At 46.8% G+C, this 26850-nt stretch overlaps 1 pseudogene; it reads left to right on the top strand.

The window, feature by feature from the left end:
• Positions 1-14194: 14194 nt before the first annotated feature.
• Positions 14195-19949, top strand: LOC147115891 (lysophosphatidic acid receptor 6-like; annotated as a pseudogene).
• Positions 19950-26850: the final 6901 nt, after the last annotated feature.

Genomic DNA, 26850 nt, shown 5'->3' with positions numbered 1-26850 from the left:
CCATGGGAGGGGAAAAACTCATCACAGCGCTTCAAGCGCTAAATCAGGAACGCCAAGTGGTAGCTAGTCAACATCAGGCTAGGATAGAGTACCTGGAGTGCCAGGTTACTGAGGCAAAGATCACTGAAACGAGGATACGGGAGAAAAACGCCCGCCTCGCACAATAGCTAAGAGTGCAGGAGGAGAGAGTAGTGGAGGTTAAGGCAGCTTACAAGCTAGCCCCCGAGCACGGGTTTGAGAGCACAGACCACAGCCCCTGCCAAAAGACCATAGAGGACCTAAGAACGGCCTGGTTAAGGCAAAAGGCATGGTGTGTCTCATCAGCCCGAAAGCCAGTCACATGGACTTTTTAAAGGAATCAAAACAGCCGATTCTAGCTGAAGTAGTTGTGGTACCAGCCACTGAGCCACCAGCACCGCCGAGCTATAGTGAGACTTGGCCGGAAAAACAGGGGGTCGTAAAAGAGGAGGTAGCCGAGGTGGAATGTGAGAAAGAACAACCACCGGTAGCAAAGCCGGGACCGGCATCAATGTGTCCCGCTCGGCACCAGACGTTTGGTCCCAACGCCGCCAATGGCGATGTCGGACCCCACCAGAACCAACTCGTGGTGCCCTACGCTGCCCCGCAATTAAGGTCCATGGTGAGCCACCTCACACGACTCACAGTAAAGGGAGATCCCTCGATTCATTTCAGGGAGATAGAGGAAACAGCAGCCATTAATGACTGTGATGAACAGGAACAGGTGAAACTGTTGCTTTTCTCCCTGGATTGCATAATCCTTCAGTGCCTCTCAGATGAGAGTAAGAGGGGACGGAAAGGGTATGCGGATCTCAGGGAGGAAGTTTTAGAAGTGATGGGAGTGGACGACGGTAGTCCGTTCGACCATGTAGAAGGGACCATGCAGCTATCTGGAAAACCCCCACGGGTTTTCGCAGAAAGGCTGTGGCCAGTGTATCGACGCAGCTGTCCGGGTATGCCTGAACGGGCTGCAATGAGCGACGAACAGTGGGTTCATTGGCTCCGTTGCTTGGTTACCAACAGCTTGCCAGAGATACGGGCCCTAGCCAGGTCGTGGTTTGATCCCCAAGGTCCCGGTGTCATGGAGGAGACAGTGTTCCGTCAGCTCAATGTTGCGTACAAGAATTGTAGAGGTCAGGAAACACCTCCCCAGAAGGGAAAGGTGCATGAGGCAAAACCCGCAGCCCCAAGCAAGAAGGAGTGGCGTCAGGAGGGGAATCGCCCTGTCCAAGCCAAGCTCAATTGCTACGGGTGTGGGAAGGATGGACATTGGCGCAAGGACTGTAGAAATCCGTGGAAGGATAATAAGGGAAAATTTCCCGCAGCCCAAGCCCAAGCCCAGACCGCCGCCCCAGCACCAACCCAAACCCAAGCCGTAGCTCCTGCCCCAGCACAAGGAGCTGGTGCAGTTATGGATCCCGCTGCGATTGAATCAATCATAGAGACAATGCAGTCTCTGATGATTTCGCAGGGGAAGATAGCCGTCACCACTGGTCTTGTCGTTCCCGAAACCCCAACTGCTGTGCCCAAGTGGCTAGAGCCAGAGCAGCCTGTCGACCTGTGTCCTCTAGAAAGACATGCACAGGAAGAGACCTCCTGTAAAATGGAGGAATACCTGCGGTGCCAGGTTGCGGAGGCTAAGTTAGTTGAGCAGGCTTTAAGGGAGGAGAACGCTAGGTTAACAGCGAGGGCTGGCAGTTTAGAGGGTCAGTTAAGGGCTTGTAAATGGTTTCACATCAATCAGTGCAAACTGTTGCGTATGTGCCTTTAAGAGAAGAACTGATTCTATACTGCAGTACCGGCAGTGACCACCCCTGTATATAAAGCCATAGCAGGCTTTGCATTTCAGTCTTGGAATTACTCCCTGTTCAGTAAATACCTGTTTTATTGTTCTCCGGCAGTCTGAGTATTATTGATCCTCGGACACTACACTGGCGACGGGCAGGTTTCAACTCACCTGCAGTACTGCATCATGTCACGGGAAGTAAAGGGAATAAAGGGTTACGGGGAGCGGGCAGGAAATTGGACATGAGTCTGGGTTCGGAATGGTCATGGCCCTGTGGGTAGTGGAGCGGGCCCAGGGGCTGTGTAGCCTTGTTCTGCTCCTACTGTGTTCTAATTCTGTTAGATTTCAGGAGATGGTTTTATTCCTGTTCCTGGCTGGGGTGGAGATCGCCTTTACAGAAGGTAAGTACTGTAGAAAATATAGGGACAGAGTGATCTCCTGGAAGAATTTCGATCGCCTAGATGGGTCGGAGAGGAATTTCCCAGATTTTTTTCTCCCAAATTGGCCATTGGGTCTTTATCTGGTTTTTCGCCTCTCCCGGGAGATCACATGGGTTCGGGTGGATGCAGAGTGATAGAAGATTTGAGGTTAGGATCAGATCAGCCATGATCTTATTGAATGGTGGAGCAGGCTCGAGGGGCCGATTGGCCTACTCCTGCTCCTATTTCTTATGTTCTTATGTTCTTATGTTCTAGAAGCTTCTTGGAGGTCAAAGTCAGAACGGCGGGCGTCGACTGCGGGCAACCGCCCAGGGATCCATCGGAGAGTTGCAGGGGAGGCTGTGGAGAGCTGGGCCTGGCTCCCCAGTCGAGGTGTTCCAGCAAGTCATGCTGGTAGCAGGTAGTGCGCTGACCCTTCTGGATTGCGGCGGGCTCGGGCTCGGGCTCGATCGAGCGGCTCTGCAAAAGGGCCATGCAGCGTTGTCGGGAGGAAGAGAAAGAGAGAGGGTGGAGCGCACAGGGCACGGTCGGTGCTCAAGAACAGGGCAGCGTGGAGAGGATAGAACGCGGGGAAGGAAAAGTGATACGTGCCGAAGCCGCGGGTCGCCGCCATTACGCTGTAGAACACTAGGAGCAGCGTGGCAGCAAGGGGAAGAAGGAAAAGCGTGGGAGGCACCATTTTATTCCATTGGGGAAGAAGGAAAAGTGCGGTAGGCGCCATTTCAATTCATTGGTGAAGAAGAAAAAGCGCGGGAGGCGCCATTTTAAATCACCCAAGATGCCAAAAAGTGGCAGTATCACTGCTTTCGACAACGAGGTAGAAGACTGGACCACGTATGTGGAAAGAATTGAAGTGTACTGCGAGGCAAATGAGGTGGCCAATGGAAAGAAGGCGTCGGTAATATTAAATTTGATGGGCGCGAGAACGTACGGCCTATTGCGGAATTTAATTACCCCAGCTAAACCAATGGAGAAAAGTTTTGAGGAGATTGTTAATATCTTACAGGAACACCTAAACCCTACACCGCTGCAGATAGCAGAAAGATTCAAGTTCCATAAAAGAAGCCAGCACAAAGATGAGAGCAATGCTGACTATCTTACGGAACTACGCAAGTTATCGAAGCACTGCCAGTTCGGAGCAGGACTGGCAGACACCTTGCGGGATAAGTTTGTCTGCGGGCTCCAGAGTGAAGGAACCCAGAAACGACTACTTTCGGAAAAGGAAGCTAGAACAGGCTTTCAGCATGGCAGTATCCTACGAAGCAGCAGCACGGGGAGCTGCGGAAATACAACAGAAACCACAGGAATACAGCGCTAACGAAATGGCGTATGGAGCAGAAAAGTGCTATCGCTGCGGCAGAACAACCCATGATCAGAAGGACTGCTGGGTTAAGGACAAAGTATGCAGGCAATGTGGGAAAATGGGACATATAGCAAGAGTCTGCAGGTCGGGAAAGAAAACCAACACTACAAGAACTACTAAGGAAAAGTACAAGAAAGTAAAGAAATTGACAGACAGCAGTTCGGATGATCAGGAGAGTGATAAGGACTCTGGGAGCAGGAGACTAAATTGTCTAAAGTTACACAACGTGATCGCAAAGAAGGTCACCGAACCATTTGGGTCACCCTCATGATAGCAGGGTCCCCAGTAAAGATGGAATTGGACACAGGATCAGCCCTAACTGTCATGAATCGACGAGACTATGAGCGGCTATTCTCACACATACCCTTGAAGGACACGTCCATTGTATTGAAGACATACACGGGGCAAACGTCTACCCCAGAGGAAAAATAAGGGTGCCAGTTGAATACAACGGCAAGGAAACACAGAAACTGTATCTATATATACTACCAGATGGAGGACCACCATTATTGGGACGTAAATGGATCCGAAAAATACAATTGGATTGGCACTCCATTCAGGCGCTAACTGTGACTGATAAAAAGGATGACGACGTCACACCTGGACGACTGTCAAAAATTCTAACTGATGCGAAAGAGGTGTTCCAACAAGGACTTGGGACTCTAAAAGGAGTACCGGCAACGATAAAAATCGAAGATAACGCTAACCCAATTTTTTTTAAGGCCAGACCGGTACCTTACGCGATCCGCCCAGCCATTGAAGCAGAGCTGGAGAGTCTGGAGCATTCGGGTGTGCTGTCCAAGGTGGACTGGAGCGAGTGGGCCACACCCATTGTTCCTGTAATGAAGAAATCATTGAGCAGCACGCCTGGGGAACCGAAGAAGGTTCGCATCTGTGGGGACTTCAAGGTAACTGTGAACCCAGTCCTGCACACAGTACAATATCCACTTCCACGGACAGAAGATATTTTCGCCTCACTATCTGGAGGGAAACGCTTTACAAAGATTGATCTGGCCCAAGCGTATCTACAAATGGAGGTGGAAGAAGCGTCTAGGAAATACCTCACGATAAGCACTCACAAAGGCCTTTACCAGTACAATCGACTGATATTCGGGGTAGCATCAGCCCCGGCTATTTGGCAGAGGGCGATGGAACAAGTCCTGCAAGGGATCCCGGGGACCCAGTGTTATTTGGACGACATCCTGGTTACGGGTGAAAATGACAGTGAACACCTTGCCAACCTAGAGCAGGTGCTCACGAGATTACAGGAATATGGGCTACGAGCCAACCGCCCCAAATGCGAGTTCTTCAGGAGACAAATCTCGTATTGTGGCCACATGATTGATGAGGAAGGGTTGCATAATTCGCCGGACAAGATTGAGGCTGTAGTCAAGGCTCCAACACCAGAAAATGTGTCGCAACTGAGGTCGTTCCTCGGGTTGGTGAACTACTACCATAAGTTCTTGCCGAATTTATCTACAATTCTGCACCCACTGAACGCCCTACTGCAAACTGGAGTAACATGGAAATGGAGTGATGAGTGTAAGCGTGCCTTTCAGAAATGTAAATGCCTAATCACTTCAAAAGAAGTATTGGCCCACTACAATCCAACACTACTGATTCGATTAGCATGTGATTCGTCTCCCTACGGCATCGGAGCGGTGCAGTCACACAAATTCCCTGACGGTTCAGAGAGGCCAATAGCCTTTGCGTCGCGCTCATTAACCTCAGCAGAGCGTAACTACACCCAGATTGACAGGGGGGCCCTCAGCCTGGTGTGGGTGGTGAAGAAGTTCAATCACTATCTGCACAGGCAGAAATTCACCCTACTGACTGATCATCAGCCCCTGGTCTCCATTTTTAACCCAAAGAAGGGCGTTCCAGTGATGACGGCGCAACGGCTGCAAAGATGGTCACTTTTTCTAGGGGCACATCAGTACGACATAGAGTACAAGGGTACGAAACAGCATGGAAATGCTGATGGGCTGTCGCGCCTACCATTGCCTATGGTAGAGGAAGCACCTGCAGTGGACCCTGTTGAGATATTCCATGTGACCATAGTCGAATGTCTACCTGTTACAAACTCAAGTATAGAGAAGGAAACCCGAAATGACCTGACACTCTCTCGGGTCTATGATTTGACGGTGAAGGGATGGCCAGCACATGGCGACTCACTGTTGCCAGCATTCTTGCCAAGGAGAGAACAGCTGTCAGTGTGCCGGGGGACCTTGATGTGTGGATCCTAAGTGGTAATTCCACCCAAGTTGAGAGATAGAGTGCTCAATGAGCTTCATGAGGGTCATCTGGGAGGGGTACAAATGAAGAGCCTAGCCAGGGCGTTTGTGTGGTGGCCGGGAATCGATAAAGAAATCGGGGATATGACCAAGAGATGCACAGGATGCCAGAAGGTCCAAAACGCTCCACCACAGGCCCCGCTACATCCATGGGAGTGGCCCTCATCTCCATGGCAACGGGTACACATTGATTTTGCTGGTCCATTTATGGACTCAATGTTCCTAATCGCTGTGGACGCCCATTCGAAATGGCCAGAGGTCATCAAAATGTCGTCCACCACCACGGAGAAAACTATTGCAGTCCTACGGACCATCTTCGCCAGGAATGGCTTGCCAGAACAGATTTGCTCCGACAATGGGCCACAGTTTGTGTCAGAGGATTTCCGGAGGTTTCTGAGGAATAATGGGGTGAAGCATTACACATCTGCCCCATATCATCCAGCCACAAATGGATTGGCTGAGAGGTTTGTTCAGACCTTTAAAAAGGCCATAAAGGCAATGCATAATGACGACATACCACTACAACACAAGGTGGATAATTTCTTGTTTGCTTACCGGAATGCGACACATGCAGTCACCAACCAAGCTCCAGCCATAATGTTCTTCAACCGAAGGCTAAGATGTCGCCTGGATTTGCTCAAACCAAACATAAGACGAGATGTTGAGGATAAGCAATTCCAGCACATAAATGAGAAGCCAACCAGGAGCTTCAAGATAGGGCAACCAATCTTGGCCCATGACTACCGAACAGAAAAATGGCAGCCAGGAACGATATGCACACAGCAGGGACCACTAATGTACACAGTGGATGTTGGAGAGAGCATCGTGAGACGCCATGCTGACCAGATTCTAGAGTCACAGGAACAAGCCAAACCCATACCACGAGCAGGTGCACCTGGTCATCAACCCGAAGTACAGATTGCGTCTCCTCAGAAGCAGTGGTATTGGAAGCTGACGAACCAACCAATGACAATGAGCCAGAATCAACTCCACCGCAAGAACAGGATACTCGAGAAAGGCGCTATCCAGTCAGGATCAGGAAGCCTCCTCAAAGACTGAACTTATAAATGATTATTTCAGTTGATGTATATAGTACAGAGAAAATTGTAATTGTAATTAGTTATTATTTAGCTGTTAAATGAATGTTATGTACTGTTTATCTGAAAGGGGAGGAATTGTTGTGTATGTGCCTTTAAGAGAAGTACTGAATCTATACTGCAGTACCGGCAGTGACCACCCCTGTATATAAAGCCATAGCAGGCTTCTTTATTTCAGTCTTGAATTACTCCCTGTTCAGTAAATACCTGTTTTATTGTTCTCCGGCAGTCTGAGTATTATTGATCCTCGGACACTACACAAACTGTTTAAGCCGGGTGCAAAAGTACCAGCAACCGAAGCCAGGTCTGAGGGTAAAGGTCCTCAGCCTGAGGCGTGCGATGAGTCACGGACCACACAAGCTGGCGTTGTAGCCTGCTTGGAAGGAGAAGCTGCCCTGCCCACCTGGGGGGAGGCTTCCCCTATGGCCTGGGACTCGGACGAGGAGGGGCCCAAACAACAAGGTCCCGCCCTCGACACGATTCTGGAGGATGTAGAGTCGGAGGAAGGAGGTCCCGCCCTTGACGCGAGCGTGGGGGAGGTAGAAATTGGGGGCGGAGATCCTCCACCTGTAGGGACAGGTGAGGAGGAGTCATCTGCCACAGACCCAAATCCCAAAGGGGCAGAGCCTGAGGGGAGGGAGCCGAAGCCCACAGTCGTGGAAGAGCCACGGGCTGTGAGAGCTAAAGTCCCACCCGAAGGTCCACGCGCCAAGGGAGCCTGCCCGAATCCCAAAGGGGCGGAGCCTGAGGGGAGGGAGCTGAAGCCCACAGTCGTGGAAGAGCCACGGGCTGTGAGAGCTAAGGTCCCACCCGAAGGTCCACTAGCTAAGGGAGCCACACCCAAAGTACCTTTTCGCAGGTCGACTCGAACGCCTCAGCCAGTAAAACCTTGGCCCGAGTCCCCCGCTCCCAGTAAACGCCGACTTGAGAAATCCCTGACAAAACGCAGTCCCCGATCGACAGCAAAAGGCTGCGGGGAACCCAAGCCACAGGTCACTACAGCCCCACCGCAGGGAGCGGCGAGCTGCAGTCCAATCAGGGATTAGCCAAGCCGCCCGGGGACGGGCGGCGCTGTACATAAGTTAAGTTTAAGTTTTAAGTTTAAGGTGTGTATATATTAAAATGATAAGAGTTATAAGTAGTTTTGGAATCTGCTCAGTATGTGTGTTTTGGATCGAGGCCGAAAGACCCGATCATGCCTTCACCTAAGCTAGAATCTCTCGGGAGCCTGGCGGCATTGTTTAATTTGTTGCAGGAACCAGGAGAAAGATGAGAGGGATCCTCGTCGCGTTCATGATGATCGGATGGAGCTGGGCCTATCGGGGCCGCACTAAGGACTCCACCATTTATGGGTGCTCTGGCAGCAGAGGCCCCATCGCAACTGATGGAACCGGCCCACGGGACGCTGAAGAGACTGCCGTATACTTCCATGAAGGAAGATGGCCAGGCTGGCTGGGGTCGAACTCTACTGAATACTCCAGCCAGATGAGGTTTGCATACAGGGAAACATCTCTGATGTGCCCCAGGGTGAGGGTCATCGCACCCAGGATCAGCGTCACTGCTGGGAGGAAGATTTGCCTTGTTTGCAACGGACAGGTACCTTTAAATCGTTAGTGGTGGCTGCGCAAGTTGAGCAGCAGCATGAAGAACTCCACTGTGGAGTGGGAGAGACTGGGTAACAACACCCATCGGACTATTACGGGAACTCATGGGGGGTTGAGTGTCTGTTGGGACAAATGGTGGAAACCAGATGAGGGGATCTACATCTGTATGTGGGGTTCAGAACGCGCTTGTCCCACAGGCGTCTCCATCTTTTTCCAAAGGCAGTGGCAGGATGCTGGACAAGGAATGAGGTGGGACATCAGCACACGGGCGTGCGGAGTCCCATACTCTCAGATCCCAGTAAACGCCACTGAGCTCATCACCCGACCCCGCAAGCCCCTGCCCACAATTCCGGTAGCTAAAGCCCTCAAGGAAGGGTGCCCCACCACAACAAAGGGACCCGGGAACGGATTGGAATTGGTACCCACAGGTCAGGTGCTGTACTAAGGGGTGCACTAAGCGGTGGCTTCGGTGATTTTAAACCTCACCGAGGTACGATTGCCAGAGTGGTGCCCCAGGGAAATGGAGCAATTATACCAGGTCCTGTTAACAAACATGATTAAACAGTTTTACGAATTCGACTTTGCCGATGTCGACAGAGCCGAATTGTACACCACACCACATGAGGTCTTGGACAGAGTAGGGAGACAAAGAAGGGGTGCAGTAAATGATATTTTCACAGCTTTTAATACAGGAACTTCCGTCATCAATACACTGGATAATGTGGAGCTGCAAACCCAGATCAATGGTTTGAAAACACAGTTGAGAAAGATACTGACTGACGAGAATAAGGTAGTGGGTTCTGAGTTACATGAGGACCAGGCCATGACACTACACTTAAAAGAGATAATAGCTGAGCTGGAGAAACACACCAGAATGGTAAATGCTCTCATCAGGTAAGATCGGAACGCGTCCGATCAGGCTGCGCAGAACGAAGCTTGTGTGCTATACGGGGCGTGGTTACTGGGCGAGGGCCGCAGTAACCTGGAGGATTTGAAACAAGGTTTAGTCCCCTCCTGGATCAGCAACAAGCACCTCACAGCCCTCCACCCTTTTGAGAATGCATTGAGTCCGTGCCAGCTCAGACTAGCTTCAGAGGCCTACCCAGTCGCAGTGGACTGTGGACGGTCTAATCACACCATTATGGGTATAGTGGTAAGAATGCCGGTGATGGGAAAGACAGCTAAACCCACCCCGGTATACAGGGTGGAGAACATTGGAGCCATTCAGGGGGGTGCGCACATTCGCTGCACGGGGGTCCCACCTTACATCATTCGATGGGAGCATGCAATGACGGGTACCGACCTCGCGGGGTGCCGGAGCCGGGGAGCACACATCGTCCTGTGTCCCCAGCACTTGAATGCCCATTCAAAACCACAGTGCAGGTTCAGAACTGCTGGCACGAAGCCTATAAATTGCACCATGGAGGCAATGGCACAAGGCCATGTGCCCCCGCAGGTGGCATATATAGGAGGTGGGACATATTGTGTCACCGCTGCAGCGCCCCACTACCAGAATGGACAGCACAGTTGGTGTCCGGTTAGTGACAGCAGCTTCTGTTTCAAGCCCAGGGCAGAAGTTCAAGTGGCCCAAGAGCAAATTGTCCCCATTCCTGAACCTTCCACTGTTCACATCACTGTTAAAGAGAATTTCACCGATCTGCAGCGATTCGTTGCACATTTAGAATATATCATTCCCCCTCTCCCTGAATACCTCACCAAGATATTAAAAGCCGTTGTTGTTTCACAGAAACACTTCTACACACTGGAGCAGAAGACTTTAGAGATAGGGGCAGACATATTGGACATAGTGACCCCACCGTGGTGGGACCTGTTCACTAATATAGAAGTCCCTTCTTGGATTAGGATAGCCTCCCACATTCTTGTAGTGTGCCAGGTTGTCATTGTAGTTTATTTAATGTTTGTACACTGTAAAAAGGTCAAACATTCACAAAAGTATGAGAATAGAAAGGAATGGAGGGAATATTATGTGCGGGTAGAAGAAGAGACACCCGTTTAGATTTTTGCTGCTTTGTATAAAGTTAAAACTTTCCCTCCCTTCTCTGTATTATTTTTGATATGTATTCATGTGCATTGTAATTTTCGTGTGTGTACTTTATTTTATTATTGAAGTTTATTAGATGTGTTGTTATTATTAAAAGATAGTGTGTATGCACCAGGTGATGTAGGGGTATAAGGCCCCCCTCCACGCCTGGAAGTAAGTTGTCAGATTTTAACTCCAAGGTATTGCCATCTGTAGATGCTCAATGTACACTAGATTTTTTCTGAAATGGGAAATGCATGTGTCGTGGGGTCATAGATAGGTAAATACTGGGGATGGTTTGATTGTGGAAAGTCAGAAAATTTTGCTCACCCAGAATTATGATGCTTCAAGCAAGTTACAGTATCATCAGGGGGGAGTGTAGGATTCACAAAATTGAACTTTATATTATAAAGGGTTAAATGGCAGAAGAGACCATGATTTTTAAAGACTGTTTTAAAAGAAGCCCAGAAAAAGGGGCATACAAAATGGCCACCATATCATGTGACTGGCTTATTGGGACATTTTAAAATGGTTCCTGCGTATCCTCAGACGGCTTTGTGGATTCAACCTACAGTAAGTTCTGGAAGCCATTTTTGAGAGAACGAAACCAGACACCCACATATACATATGGATTAGATGCAGATCCAGTTAAGATCGGCCTGGAGACAGAGGCCATCTAAATGTTGACTCAGACAAAAGGGGACAATTTCATATTCATGAGAACAGCACCAAGGACTAGGTAACGAGATCAGCAGGACATTAAAAACAATGAAGGTCATTCCAGACCAGAGATGGGCCTTTACCGGCCATCTAAAATATTTTAAAATATAATAACTACCCCGCTGTGCTCCCAGCCCGCCAAAAGTTAAACAAAGACTAACCTGATCTTGGGCGGGAAGTGGAAGCTTCTGAAGGAAAAGTATAATTGGAAGACTGGGGTAGGAATTCGGCAGTTGTTGAGTTCAGCAGTTGTTGAGTTCGGCAGTTGAATTCAGTTGGTTGAGTTGAGTGGAGTTGAGCAGTGAAGTTAAGTTGGAGTGGAGTCGGAGCTTCTTCGGAGCGGTGGGGTGAGCCTCAGCCTTTCGATCTCAGCCCTGGAGCGTTGGCAGCTGGTCCAGCTTTTGAGCTGGGTAAAGAGGAGCTGGTTTGGGAGAAGATCAACGAACTCCTCTCCACCATCGGAGGAAGAAGGAGAAGACTAAGCCGCCATCAAGAAGGTCGTTCGAAGCAGGCGTCCCGCCCCGGGGTTAAAACTTCAGGAGATCATCGACCAACTCCGGGCCATTGACGAAAACGAGAGGCCCTCTCCCGGCTCGGGAGAAGAGACAAAATAAAACAACAGAAGCAGCCGGTGTCCAGCCGCCCCCGACCCCCACCTCAGGAGAGAGGTGTGGCGCAGCTTGCTGGGGTTCCACAACCCACGAGGAGACGGGACGCCTGAAGGGATCAAAACCCAGACTTGTTTTCAAGACCTGGTACTTCCTAGTTGGATTGGTGAGCATGTTTCTGGCCCTTCACAATCAGATCTAGATAGGTTTAAGGAGGGTGGACTTAAGGGTACAATTAACATGAGTTGTTGTCCCTCGATGTTCCGTGTGTTTCCTTATTTCATGATGATTTTTGTAGAGTATAAGATGCCTGTAGTTGCCTTAGTTAGTATTGTGTCGTTATGATTTGTTTGTGTTTTTCCCTCCCATGTACTCTCTTATCTGTTTGCATTTGATTTATTTTTCCTTATGTAATAAAATTTCATTTCGTTTCATCAAACTTGGTCTACAAGAGTTTTCTCTACATTGTAGTTCCTGCCCCAAAGTCCAGAGTATAGAATCTAAGGGGCGAGTGGGTCGAATCACTCAAGGTTTTACTGTGCAAGAGAGAGAGGCCTCTAGAGAGAGAAACCTCTGCGATCTAAAACCCCTTACAAGCCTATGTTTTTTAATTCACTGTAGACATCACAACATTCCAACACAGTGGCAGCTACACCTGATCATGTTTCCCAGGCTATATGCACTCCATGTCTCATCCTTACTGTTGGCTAATATCCAACTTTCTCCTACAGCTTCCCTATTCGACCATAGCAATTCTCTTTCTCACCCCAGTCTGTCTGGTTACAGCTTACTCACAGACATTTAATTATAAGCAATAGGATTACATGTCATATATAATTCAGGTTATCATTTCATACAATTGATGATTACAGACCTTTACATTTAATTCTTACACATTACTGATGATTATAAGATACTGATGATTATTAGATATTAATGATTTTAAGATATTAAAACAAGTATTCTAAACGTCGTTGCCATGTTTGATTTGTTCGTGCACGTTTAGCTTTTTAATTTTTTTGCCCAGAAATTTGCTGGAAGTGCGAGCAGGGAAACAGGGCATCTGGGACCTTGGTGAACAATGGGACAAACAGTGTATCTCCTTAACCAATGAGATTAAGGAATGAGAAATAAACAGAGGAAGGATTGGGGAGGGGGTGAATTAGAGTGGGTGAATTCAATGTTAAATCAGGTACAGAAAGAGAAATAAATGGAGGGAAAGAAAGATTGGATTAAGAGAGAGAAAGAAGAGACAGAATGGAAAGGTAAGAAAAAAAATTTAACATTTAAAATTGACAGTTTTAAAATCTCCAACAATAATTCACAACCTGAAGGAATGAGACTCCACAGTTATACTTGTTCACTTTCTGGGCAAGAGAGGTTGATTGGCAGTCATTAACTAATATCACAGCTGTTAAAAGGGTACTTACGGTGTTAATTACTACAGTAGCTTTCTGTGGCGAGTTTAATGGGCAATTAACGTGCAAATTAATGTGGCAATTCACAGTTCACGGGGTATCTCTTCCTCGCCACTAGTTGCTGGTCAATTTACACCTTAATAACTGCGTGTGTTTTTCACACACTGTGTGTCAAGAACCAGAGGACACAGATTTAAGGTGATTAGCAGAAGAACCAAAGGCGACATGAGCAAAACTTTTTAACGCAGCGAGTGGTTAGGATCTGGATTGCACTGCCTGAGAGGGTGGTAGAGGCAGATTTAATCGTGGCTTTCAAAAGGAAATTGCTGAACAAACAGCCTGCTAAATGTTGCTGGTGGTTTTTATTTAAATACAGTAAACTCTTTTGTATCCGGCACCTACGGGACCAGGATGGTGCCGGCTGATGAAAAATTCTGGATAACAGAGAGGTAGGCAATTTTTAACACAAAAAAAATAAAAAACACTGACTAACTCGGCCACTGCGGGAAACTCAGACTCGGAAAAACGAGTGCTGGATGGATTCGGCAAGATTACTGGTTATTTATTTTGCCGGTTATTAAAGAATTCCGGATGATTAAGTGCCGTTTAAACGAGTTTACTGTATAAACCAATGAAAATTTCTCCATTTCTGATGTTAATATCTATTGTGGTTTGATAGGTTGAAAAAAAACTGAAAGGGAAGGGGAAGCTTCTATTGAGGTCTAGGTTTGCAAGCTTTCACAGTTAGACCACCGCTGAGCAGCAAGTGTATAATTAGGACCTCAGTTCCAATCACACAGCAAAAATGAACCAAATCTTGGCAGGTGGTAAGTTTTTTCTGCAATATTTTAATAGATCGATTGTGTGTCATTTCGGGGGCGATTTTGCAGAGCTATGGGGAAAGGGCAGGGGTGTAGGACTATTTGGACAGTTCTTTCAAAGGGCCTACACAGGCACGATGGGCTGAATGGCCTCCTTCTGTGGTGTATCATTCTATTACGGTGTGGACTGTAGAACTTCAAAATGTAATGCAAAACTGGCACATTTACAGAGCTGGAATTAGGGGGAATGAATTAAAAGGCGAGCGAAATAGATAACTGTAAAATTCACCTGATGGCTATCAACATAGAGGGAACTTTGAGTGAGATTTATGAACGTAAAATGGCAGGCAGATTTAAACGGAAGAGCTGGGATTACTTTGAAGGGTTAAAGACACCAAATCACATTTGGTAAAACAAGAAAATGAGCATGGCTTCTAATGAGTGAGATTTGGAAGTTCCTTTATCTTGATAACAATTCACGTTTTCATTCGGTTTCTTTCAGCAATGAATTGTTCACCAAATATGTCAAACACAGTGGATGATTCTGTGAAGCGATTTCAGTTAATAGTCAATCCGCCGATGTTTATTTTAGGCTTGGTGCTCAACATAATTGCACTGTGGACCCTGTGCTTTAAATTTAGATACATAGAAACATAGCAGATAGGAGCAGGAGTAGGCCATTCGGCCCCTCGAGCCTGCTCCGCCATTCAATGCGATCATGGCTGATCATCCAAATTCAGACCCGGTCCCTGCTTTCTCCCCATACCCCTTGATCCCTTTAGCCTTAAGAAATATATCCAACTCCTTCTTGAATACATTTAATGTATTGGCCTCTACTGCCTTCTGTGGTAGCGAATTCCACAGGTTCACCACTCTCTGGGTGAAGAAATTCCTCCTCATTTCTGTCCTAAATGGCCTACCCCTTATCCTTTTGTGACACCTGGTTCTGGACTCCCCGACCATCGGGAACATCCTTCCTGCATCTAGGCTGTCCAGTCCTGTCAGAATTTTATAAGTTTCAATGAGATCACCTCTCATTCTTCTAAACTCCAGCGAGTACAAGCCCAATCGACCCAATCTCTCCTCATACGTCATTCCTGCTATCCCAGGTATTAGCCTGGTGCATCTTCGCTGAACTCCTTCCATGGCAAGAACATCCTTCCTCAGATAAGGCGACCAAAACTGCACACAATACTCAAGACGTGGTCTCACCAAGGCCCTGTACAACTGCAGCAAGACATCCTTATTCCTGTACTCAAACCCTCTCGCTACGAAGGCCAACATGCCATTTGTCTTCTTAACCGCCTGCTGCACCTGCATGCTTACCTTCAGCGACTGGTGCACAAGGAAACCCAGCTCATTGCACTTGCCCTTCTCCCAATCTATTGCCATTCAGATAATAATCTGCCTTCCTGTTTTTGCCACCAAAGTGGATAACCTCACATTTATCCACATTATATTGCATCTGCCATGCTTTTGCCCAATCACCCAACCTGTCCAAATCATCCTGGAGTTTCTCTGCATCCTCCTCACAGTACACACGCCCACCCAGCTTTGTGTCATCTACAAATTTGGAGATATTACATCTAGTTCCCTTGTCTAGATCATTAATATATATTGTGAATAGCTGGGGCCCAAGGACCAATCCCTGCGGTACCCCACTAGTCACTGCTTGCCACTCAGAAAAAGACCCATTTATTCCAACTCTTTGCTTTCTGTCTGCCAACCAGTTCTCTATCCAAGTAAATACCTTGCCCCAAATCCCACGTGCCTTAACTTTACACGCTAACCTCTTATGCAGGACCTTATCAAAAGCCTTCTGAAAGTCCAAATACACCACATCCACTGGTTCTCCCTTATCTATTTTACCAGTTACATCCTCAAAAAATTCCAGTAGATTAGTCAAGCACGATTTACCTTTTGTAAATCCATGTTGACTTTGTCCGATCCTGTCACTGTTTTCCAAGTGCTCTGCTATTACATCTTTTATAATGGACTCTAGCATTTCCCCACTACCGATGTCAGGCTTACCGGTCTGTAATTCCCCGTTTTCTTTCTACCACCTTTTTTGAATAGTGGGGTAACTTTAGCTACCCTCCAATCCATGGGTACTGTTCCAGATTCCATCGAATGCTGGAAGATGGTCAGCAAAGCATCAACTATTTCTAGGGCCACTTCCTTAAGTACCCTAGGATGTAGATTATCAGGCCCTGGGGATTTATCGGCCTTCAATCCCATCAATTTCCCTAACACCATTTCCCTACAAATACTGATTTCTTTCAGTTCCTCCCTTTCATCAGACCCTATGTTCCTCGACATCTCTGGGAGGTTATTTGTGTCCTCCTTTGTGAAGACAGAACCAAAATATGTATTGAATTGGTCTGCCATTTCTTTGTTCCCCATTATAAATTCCCCTGATTCTGACTGCAAGGGACCTATGCTTGACTTCACCAATCTTTTTCTCTTCACATATCTATAAAAGCTTTTCCCTGCAAACTTACGCTCATATTCTATTTTCCCTTTCTTAATTAATCCCTTTGTCCTCCTTTGTTGAATCATAAATTGCTCCCTATCCTCAGGTTTACTGCTTTTTCTGGCCAATTTATATGTCCTCTCCTTGGATCTTATGCTATCCCTAATTTCCCTTGTTAGCCACGGTTGAGTCACCTTTTTTGTTTTATTTTTATATCAAACTGGGATGAACAAATTCTGTAGTTCATCCATGCGGTCTTTGAATGTTTGCCATTGCCTATCCACCGTCAACCCTTTGAGTGACATTCCCCAATCAATCCTACCCAACTCGCGCCTCAGACCATCGTAGTTTCCTTTATTTAAATTTAGGACCCTAGTCTCTGATTCAACTACTTCATTCTCCATCTTAATGAAGAATTCGATCATATTATGATCGCTCCGACCCAAGGGGCCTCGTACAACAAGATTGCTAATTAATCCTTTCTCGTTACATAATACCCAGTCTAAGATGGGCTGATCTCTGGTTGATTCCTCGACATATTGGTCCAGGAAACCATCCCTTAAACACTCCAGGAATTCCTCCTCCACAGTATTGTTACTAATTTGGTTAGCCCAATCTATATGTAGATTAAAGTCACCCATGATGGCTACTGTGCCCTTATTGCACGCTTCTCTAATTTTCCTTTTAATGCCGTCCCCAACCTCCGCATTACTGTTTGGAGGTCTATATACCACTCCCACTAACGTTTTCTGCCCCTTGGCATTTCTCAGTTCTACCCATACAGATTCCACTTCATCAGAGCTAATATCCTTCCTTACAATTGTGTTAATCCCTCCTTTAACCAGCAATGCTACCCCACCTCCCTTGCCTTTTTGCCTATCTTTCCTAAATATTGAATATCCCTGGATGTTGAGTTCCCAGCCTTGGCCACCCTGGAGCCATGTTTCCGTAATCCCAATCAAATCATATTTGTTTACCTCTATTTGCGCAGCTAATTCATCCACCTTATTACGAATGCTCCTCGCATTAAGACACAAAGCCTTCAGGCTTGTTTTTTTAACGCTCTTACACCTATTAGAATTATTATTTACTGTGGCCATGTTTGATTTAAAAACCGTTGATTTCTCTGACTGCCACTTTTCTTTTTCTCCTTCCTATATTTTGCTTTTATCCTTATTTCCCTTTCCTCTGTCCCCTTGCTCAGGTTCCCAACCCCCTGCCATTTTAGTTTAAACCCTCCCTCAGAGCACTAGCAAACACTCCCCCTACGACATCGGTCCCGGCCCTGCCCAGGTGCAAACCGTCCGGTTTGAACTGGTCCCACCTCCCCCAGAACCGGTTCCAATGTCCCAGGAATTAGAATCCCTCCCCCTTGCACCATTCCTCTCGCCACGTATTCATCTGAAATATCCTTCTATTTCTACTCTGACTAGCACGTGGCACTGGTAGCAATCCTGAGATTACTACCTTTGAGGTCCTATTTTTTAATTTACCTCCTAACTCCCTATATTCCGCTATTAGGACCTCATCCCGCTTTTTACCTATATCGTTAGTACCTATATGTACCACAACAACTGGCTGTTCTCCCTCCCCTTCCAAGATGTTCTGCAGCCGCTCTGAGACATCCTTGACCCTTGCACCAGGGAGGCAACACACCATCTTGGATTCTCATTTGCGGCCGCAGAAACGCCTATCTATTCCCCTTACAATAGAATCCCCTATTACTATAGCTCACCGCCTCTTTTTCCTCCCGTCCTGTGCAGCAGAGCCACCCCTGGTGCCAGGAAGTTGGCTGCTGCTGCCTTCCACTGGTAAGCCATGCCCCCCAACAGCACTCAAAGTGGTTTATCTGTTTGAGAGGGGGATGTCCACAGGGGACCTCTGCACTACCTGCCTGTGCCTGGTACTCTGTCTGTTGGTCACCCATTCCCATTCTGCCTGTCCAACCTTTGCCTGCAGTGTGACCAACTGATCAAACGTGCTAGCCACGACGTCCTCAGCCTCGCAAATGATCCAGTATGAATCCAATCACAGCTCCAGCGCTGCAATGCGGTCTGCCAGTAGCTGCAGCTGGTCACACTTCCTGTACACATAGTTGTCAGGGACACAGGAAGTGTCCCTGAGTTCTCAAATAGCGCAGGAGGAGCGTACAATGGGGCCGGGCTCTCCTGCCATGACTTACCCTTTAATTAATTGCAATTAAATTAAATCAAATCAATCCCACCAATTACACTACTGTTAAATAATATATTTAAGGGCCCTGGTTTATAAACAGTCCCCGCTACACCACAGAGACTTTAGAAACTATAAACCACAGCGTTATAGTTTATAAAGAGAGAAATACTCACCAACCAATCACTTACTTGCTTTCTGGTGACGTCACACTACGATTACTTTTTACTTCTTTCCCTCTGAGATTGTAGTTTGGTACGCTCTGAGGCCTACCTGGTCTCTTGGAGCCTTTTGTACTGCCGCCGCTCCGTGATTCCCGCCGAGATTTAGCCTGCTGACGAAAAGTGGGCAGAGTCCACCATCTACATGACCAACCTGATCGTTTCGGACATCTTGCTGCTTTTCTCCCTGCCTTTCAAAATCTACGCCTGCCAGACTGGGGAGTGGCCCCTGGGTCAGCGATTCTGCAACTTCTTGATGTCGCTGTACTATGTGAACACCTATGTAAGTATCCTGATCATAACGTTCATCTGCGTGGATCGCTATATTGCCATAAAACACCCCTTCTGGCCAAAACCTTCAGATCCCCAAAGAAAGCGGTGATGGCCTGCGCCATAGTTTGGATTGCCATCTGGTCTTGGTGCATCGACTACACATATTTTAAAAATAGCTTGGAAACCTGTTTTTTCAACCATTCTTCATCGGTTTGGAACGTGCCTGTTATTGCATTCGTCCAAATCCTGTTTCTATGCACCGCCCTCCCCATGATCTTCTGCTCCATTCAGATCATCAAAACTCTGCAGAGAAGCGACGCCTTGAAACCCGAGACCAAATCCAGCAGCACGTCTGTGAAGATCGTCCTTTCAAATCTGTTAACTTTCCTTGTGTGTTTCACACCGCAACACCTGGGGATCCTGATGTACTTTTTAGCACGGAATTGCTGGATATCAGAGAGTTACGTGCTGCCTCTGCGCAACTTTCTCCAAATCTGCCTGTGTTTAGCAAATGTAAACTGTGTCCTGGATGCCATCTACTACTATTTTGTCATTAAAGAGTTCTGGAAGTCAAATAAAAGACAAGCAACTGAACCGTGATGGAAGAACACTTTGCTCTGTCTGAAAACAGGTAGATTTCAGTAGCGAACGTCTCTTTTTATGAATGTAGAATCGGTGTATTTTTTTTGAAAACGACAGTTGACAGAACTTAACAAAGACAAAATACTGCGGATGCTGGGAATCTGAAATAAAATCAGAAAATGCTGGAAACACTCAGCAGGTCAGGCAGCATCTGTGGTGAGGGTTTCAGGTCGATGGCCTTTCATCAGAACTGGGAAACGTTAGAGATGATCAGGTTTTAAGCAGTACAGAGCCAGGGAAAAGGGGACAAGAAAAAAACAAAAGGTTTGTGAGAAGGTGGAGGACAGGAGTGATTAAATGAGAAAAGGAAAGGTGCAAGGCAAAAGGAGGTGATAATGAGACAGGTATAGTAACAAAAGATGGGGCCAGCGGAGATGTAAATGGCAACAGCAGAGGAGGCGGGAAGCATGGAAGTTGACAGAATTTTATATTTCTTTACTAAACTAAGATGGAGGCTGGAGTAAATTTATGGAGGTGTTAATTTGCAACACCTGAAGCTCTGATTGGTCCCCTTGGAGGACAAGACACACCCAGCAGTTTCTCTGGAATGTGTAATTAGATCCTCCCTGCCTATGTAATCCGATACTTTGCAAAGTGTAATTCGAGCCATTCCGACTGTTGATTCCAGACAGAACAGAGCTTACTTGGAACAAACTGAAGAAGATAAGAAATAGGAGCAGGAGTAGGCCATTCGGCCCCTCGAGCCTGCTCCGTCATTCAATAAGATCATGGCTGATCTTCTACCACAACTTCACTTTCCTGCACTATCCCCATATCCCTTGATTCCCTTAATATTCAAAAATCTATCGATCTCTGTCTTGAATATACTCAACGTCTGAGCCTCCACAGCCCTCTGGGGTAGAGAATTCCAAAGATTCACCACCCTCTATGAAGAGATTTCTCCTCATTTCAGTCCTAAATGGCTGACCCCTAATTCTGAGACTGTGACCCCTGGTTCTAGACTCCCCAGCCAGGGGAAACATCCTCCCTGCATCTATCCTGTCAAGCCCTGTAAGAATTTTGTATGTTTCAATGAGATCACCTTTCAGTCTTCTAAACTCTAGAGCATATAGGCCTAGTCTACTCAATCTCTCCTCATAGGACAATGCCCCCATCCCAGGAATCAGTCTGGTGAACCTTCGTTGCACTCCCTCTATAGCAAGTATATCCTTCCTTAGGTAAGGAGACCAAAACTGTACACAATACTCCAGGTGTGGTGTCACCAGGGCCCTATATAATTGCAGTAAGATGTCTTTACTCATACTCAAATCCTCTTGTAATAAAGGCCAATATACCATTTGCTTTCCTAATTGTTTGCTGTACCTACATATTAACTTTCAGTGATTTGTGTACAAGGACACCCAGGTCCCTCTTAACACCAATATTTCCCAAACTCTCACCATTTAAAAAATACTCTGCTTTTCTATTTTCCTACCAAAGTGGATAACTTCACATTTCTCCACACTATGGGCTCGATTTTGAGGAGGCGAGATCGGAGGCGTGTGTGTTCACATTTCTCCACATTATATTCCATTTGCCATGTTCATGCCCACTCACTTAGCCTGTCTATATCCCCTTGAAGCCTCTTTGCATCTTCCTCAGAACTTACATTCCCACCCAACTTTGAATCATCTGTAAAGTTGGATATATTACATTTGGTCCCCTCATCCAAATCATTGAAATAGATTGTGAATAGCTGAGGCCCAAGCACAGATCCTTGCGTTACCCCACTAGTTACAGCCTGCCAATCCGAAAATGACCTGTTTATTCCTACTCTCTGTTTTCTGTCCGTTAAGCAATCCTCAATCCATGCTAGTATATTGCCCCCCATACCATGAGCCCTAATTTTGTTTAATAACCACTTGTGTGGTACCTTATTGAATGCCCTCTGAAAATCAAAATACACCACATCCACTGGTTCCCCCTTATCTATTCTGCTGGTTACAACCTCAATAGATTCTAACAGATTTCTCAAACTGATTTCCCTTTCATAAATCCATGTTGACTCTGCCCAGTCCTATTAGTATTTTCTAAGTGCCCTGTTACCACATCCTTAATAATAGATTCTAGCATTTTCCCTACTATTGATGTCAGGCTAACTGATCTGTAGTTCTCCATTTTCTCTCTCCCTCCTTTCTTAAATAGTAGGGTTACATTTGCTACCTTCCAATCTATGGAATTTTGGAAAATGACAAACAATGCATCCAATATTTCTATAGCCACCTCTTTCAAAACCGTAGGGTGTAGGCCATCAGGTCCAGGGGATTTATTGGCTTTCAGTCCCATTAATTTCTCCAGTACTAATTTTTTTACTAATAATAATTTCTTTCAGTTCCTCATTCTCGCTAGACACTTGGTTCTCCACTATTTCCAGGAAGTTTTTTGCGTCTTCTTCCGTGAAGACAGACACAAATGGGGTGATTTTCATTCAGAAGTCGGGAAGGAGGCGGGACTACAACTTTCGGGGTTGTAGTCCTGCCTCCATCGAGATGCAGCCAATCCACACGATTTTAAATTGATTGACCTTGTTGAGTCCGCCCATCGGGCTCAGCAGGCCAATTAAGGGCCACCCGGCAACAGGTGATATCACAGACTGAAATTTCTTCTGTCAAGGTGTTTTGACAGATGAAATATCAGTGTTTCACAGCTGTTTGAAGCTATCAAACACTGACAGTCTTACTGTGGAGAACCAGTGGATGTGGTGTATTTGGACTTTCAGAAGGCTTTCGATAAGGTCCCGCATAAGAGATTCGTGTGTAAAGTTAAGGCATATGGGATTGGGGGCAAGGTACTGACTTGGATGGAGAACTGGTTGGCAGACAGGAAGCAAAGAGTTGGAATAAACGGCTCTTTTTCCGACTGGCAGGCAGTGACTAGTGGGGTACTGCAGGGACCGGTCCTAGGACCCCAGCTATTCACAATATATATAAATGATCTAGACGAGGGAACTAGATATAATATCTCCAAGTTTGCAGAGGACACAAAGCTGGGTGGGCGTGTGTGCTGTGAGGAGGGTGCCGAGAAACTCCAATATGATTTGGACAGGTTGGGTGATTGGGCAGAAGCATGGCAGATGCAGTATAATGTGGATAGCTGCGAGGTTATCCACTTTGGTGGCAAAAACAGGAAGGCAGATTATTATCTGAATGGCAATAGATTGGGAGAAGGGGAAGTGCAACGAGACCTGGGTGTCCTTGTGCACCAGTCCCTGAAGGTAAGCCGGTGCAGCAGGCGGTTAAGAAGGCAAATGGTATGTTGGCTTTCATAGTGAGAGGGTTCGAGTACAGGAACAAGGATGTCTTGCTGCAGTTGTACAAAGCCTTGGTGAGACCACATCTTGAGTATTGTGTGCAGTTTTGGTCGCCTTATCTGAGGAAGGATGTTCTTGCCATGGAGGGTGTGCAGCAAAGATTCACCAGACTGATACCTGGGATGGCAGGAATTACGTATGAGGAGAGATTGGGTTGATTGGGCTTATGCTCGCTGGAGTTTAGAAGAATGAGAGGGGATCTCATTGAAACTTATAAAATTCTAACAGGACTGGACAGACTAGATGCAGGAAGGGTGTTCCCAATGGCCGGGGAGTCCAGAACCAGGGGTCATAGTCTAAGGATAAGGGGTAAGCCACTTAAGACAGAGATGAGGACGAATTTCTTCACCCAGAGAGTGGTGAACCTGTGGAATTCTCTACCACAGAAGGCAGTGGAGGCCAATTCATTAAATGTATTCAAGAAGGAGTTAGATATATTTCTTAAGGCTAAACGGATCAAGGGATATGGGGAGAAGGCAGGGACAGGGTACTGAATTTGGATAATCAGCCATGATCTCATTGAATGGCGGAGCAGGCTCGAGGGGTCGAATGGCCTACTCCTGCTCCTATCTTCTATGTTTCTATGTTTGTTTCTAACCTGAGTCCTTCTACACAGACTCAGTTAGAAATCTCATCGGCACAGAAAGCTGCAGGCTTTCACTTGTGACAGTTCGCAGCCATTCTGCTTTCTGTGCCGGTTAGATGATGGACTCCTGAAACCTAGAGGAAGGAAGGCTGAAAAGGTAAGTACAGGTAATTTAAACTTCTTTACACACTTTAGACACACCAAACACACTTACCTTTGCACTCATGCACCCATCACTCACCTGTACACCGACATCTCGACCTCACCAAGTCCTTCAACCCGACGGCCCGACTCCTCTAACTTGGCGTGGTTTGGAGTCATTGGGAATCCCACATTTCAAGCTTTAAAATAGGGATTAGGCTAAAAACTGCCTGTTAACTACCTGTTAATAGGCAGTTAATTTGCTCTAATCCCTTCCCGCCTCGGGTAGGCGGGTCCCAGTGCGGGGCGGGTACCCACCTCCTTTGAAACTTACATGGAGGCGAGTTGGGGGTGGGATGGAGTCGGGACCCCCAAATTCCGGACTTTAATCCCCCGCACGCCTCAAATCCTGACTCCACGGGTCAATGAAAATCGACTCCAAAGTATTTAATTTTTCTGCCATTTCCCTATTCCCCATTATAATTTTTCCTGTCTCAGCCTGTAAGGGACCCACATTTACTTTTGCTAATCTTTTCCTTTTTACACACCTATAGAAGCTTTTACAGTCTACTTTTATGTCTCTTGCTAGTTTACTCTAATGTTCTATTTTCCCTTTTTCAATTTCTTGGTCCTCCTTTGCTGAATTCTAAAACCCTCCCAATCCTCAGGATTACTCTCATGGGTTAAGACCTTCTCCCAGCCCCCAAACAGGTTCCTGCATCACCCCCCAAGTTCCTGACCTCCCCCCAGACCAAGTTTCTGACATTCTCCACCCTCCCAAGTTCCTGACCTCACCCCCGCCCAAGTTTCAGACATACTCCCCCCACCCAAGTTCCTGACCTCCTAACCGCCCAAGTTCCTGCCCCCATCCAAGTTCCTGACCTCCTCCCCCCACCCAAGTTCCTGACCTCCTCTCCGCGCCCAAGTTCCTGCCCCATCCAAGTTCCTGACCTCCTCCCCCCACCCAAGTTCCTGACCTCCTAACCGCCCAAGTTCCTGCCCCCATCCAAGTTCCTGACCTACTCCCCCCACCCAAGTTCCTGACCTCCTCTCCGCGCCCAAGTTCCTGACCTCCTCCCCCCACCCAAGTTCCTGACTTCCTCCCCGCCCAAGTTCCTGACCTCCTCCTCCCCAGCCCAAGTTCTTGTGCTCCCTCTGCCCAAGTTCCTGACCTGTCTCACCATATTGTTCTACACAAAGGATACACTTTGAACTTGATGAATTAATGTTTGATGTTTGGTTCAGAGACAATGGGCTGGATTTTCATTCAGAAGTCGGGTTGGAGGCGGGACTACAACTTTCAGGTTTGTAGTCCCGCCTCCATCGAGATGTGGCCAATCCACGCGATTTCAACTTGATTGACCTTGTTGAGCCCGCCCAGCGGGCTCAGCAGGCCAATTAAGGGCCACCCGGCAACAGGTGACGTCACAGACTGAAATTTCATCTGTCAAGGCGTTTTGACAGATGAAATATCAGTGTTTCACAGCTGTTTGAAGCTGTCAAACATTGACAGTCTTACTTCTAACGTGAATCCTTCTCCACAGACTCAGTTAGAAATCTCTCTTGCACAGAAAGCTGCAGGCTGTCACTTTTGACAGATCGCAGCCATTCTGCTTTCCGTGCCGGTGAGATGAGGGACTCCCCGAACCTAAAGGAAGGCTGAAAAGGTAAGAAAATATATGTAAAACTTATTTAATCACTTTAGACACAACAAACAGACTTATCTTTGCACTCATGCATACAGCACTCACCTGAATACCGACATCTCGACCCCTCCTAGCCCTTCACCCCGACGGCCCGACTCCTCTAACTTGGCGTGGTTTGGAGCCATCAGGAATCCCACAGTTCAAGCTTAAAAATAGGGATTAGGCTAAAATCTGCCTGTTAACTACCTGTTAACAGGCAGTTAATTAGCACTAATCCCTTCCCGTCTTGGGTAGGCGGGTCCCAGTGTGGGGTGGGTACCCGCCTCCTTTGAAACTGGCATGGAGGCGGGTTGGGGGCGGGATTGGTTCGGGACCCCCGATTTCTGGAATTTAACCCCCTGCACGACTCCAAACCCGACTCCACGACACACTGAAAATTGAGCCCACTTTGTCTGGTGTATATATACTGCAGACTTCCCTCAATAACTTTTGCTCCATTTCAATTAAGTCTAAATTGACAGCTGGATTCTGTGTGGTTGCCTAAAGCTGCCCCTTAACATCATGCCAGAGATTTCTGAAATGTAGTTTCTTCGAACACCTTGCTGATTATTTAACTGTGTAAGAAATATGATCTGAAGAAGACATTTTAATATCTTCTGGAATGATTCAATCTTTATTATTTTCAAACAATTTACATCATCAATAATTTGCTGTATTTTATTGCTTCTGTGTAAATGTATCCTGCTTGTAAAAATGAAAAGGGGATGTTACAAGGTTAAGGTTCTGCCTTAGATATACTTTCAAGTACTGGGGGACTGGTCACTCCCTTCAGTGGTCTTACATTTAGGGGTTGTACGTACTGTCGAAGATCGAACTATACCAAAGCCTATTCCCTTGTGACCTAAGCTGGATATCATGGCTTGGGATTTTCTGAAAACTTGCACAGAAATTACAGCGTAATGCCAATTTTCTGCGTAAAAGATTGGGGAAATTTGGGTGTATCGTAAAACTGGGCGTAAGTCACTTCACTGAAGCTCTATGTCGTTCATTAATATAGCTCCACCCCTTGTAAAAGCGCAGCTCATGTGAATTTCCTGAATTTATGCCAATTCTAATTGGGCTGTAACAGGACACAAAGTCATATTTCTGATGTTTTATGATGAATATTTTAATCAA

The sequence above is a fragment of the Somniosus microcephalus genome, chromosome 6 (genome assembly GCF_052327205.1).
Source record: "Somniosus microcephalus isolate GS21.2 chromosome 6, FLI_Smic_1.0, whole genome shotgun sequence".
NCBI classification, from domain to species: Eukaryota; Metazoa; Chordata; class Chondrichthyes; order Squaliformes; family Somniosidae; genus Somniosus; species Somniosus microcephalus.
This window is presented reverse-complemented; position numbering and strand designations above follow the sequence as displayed.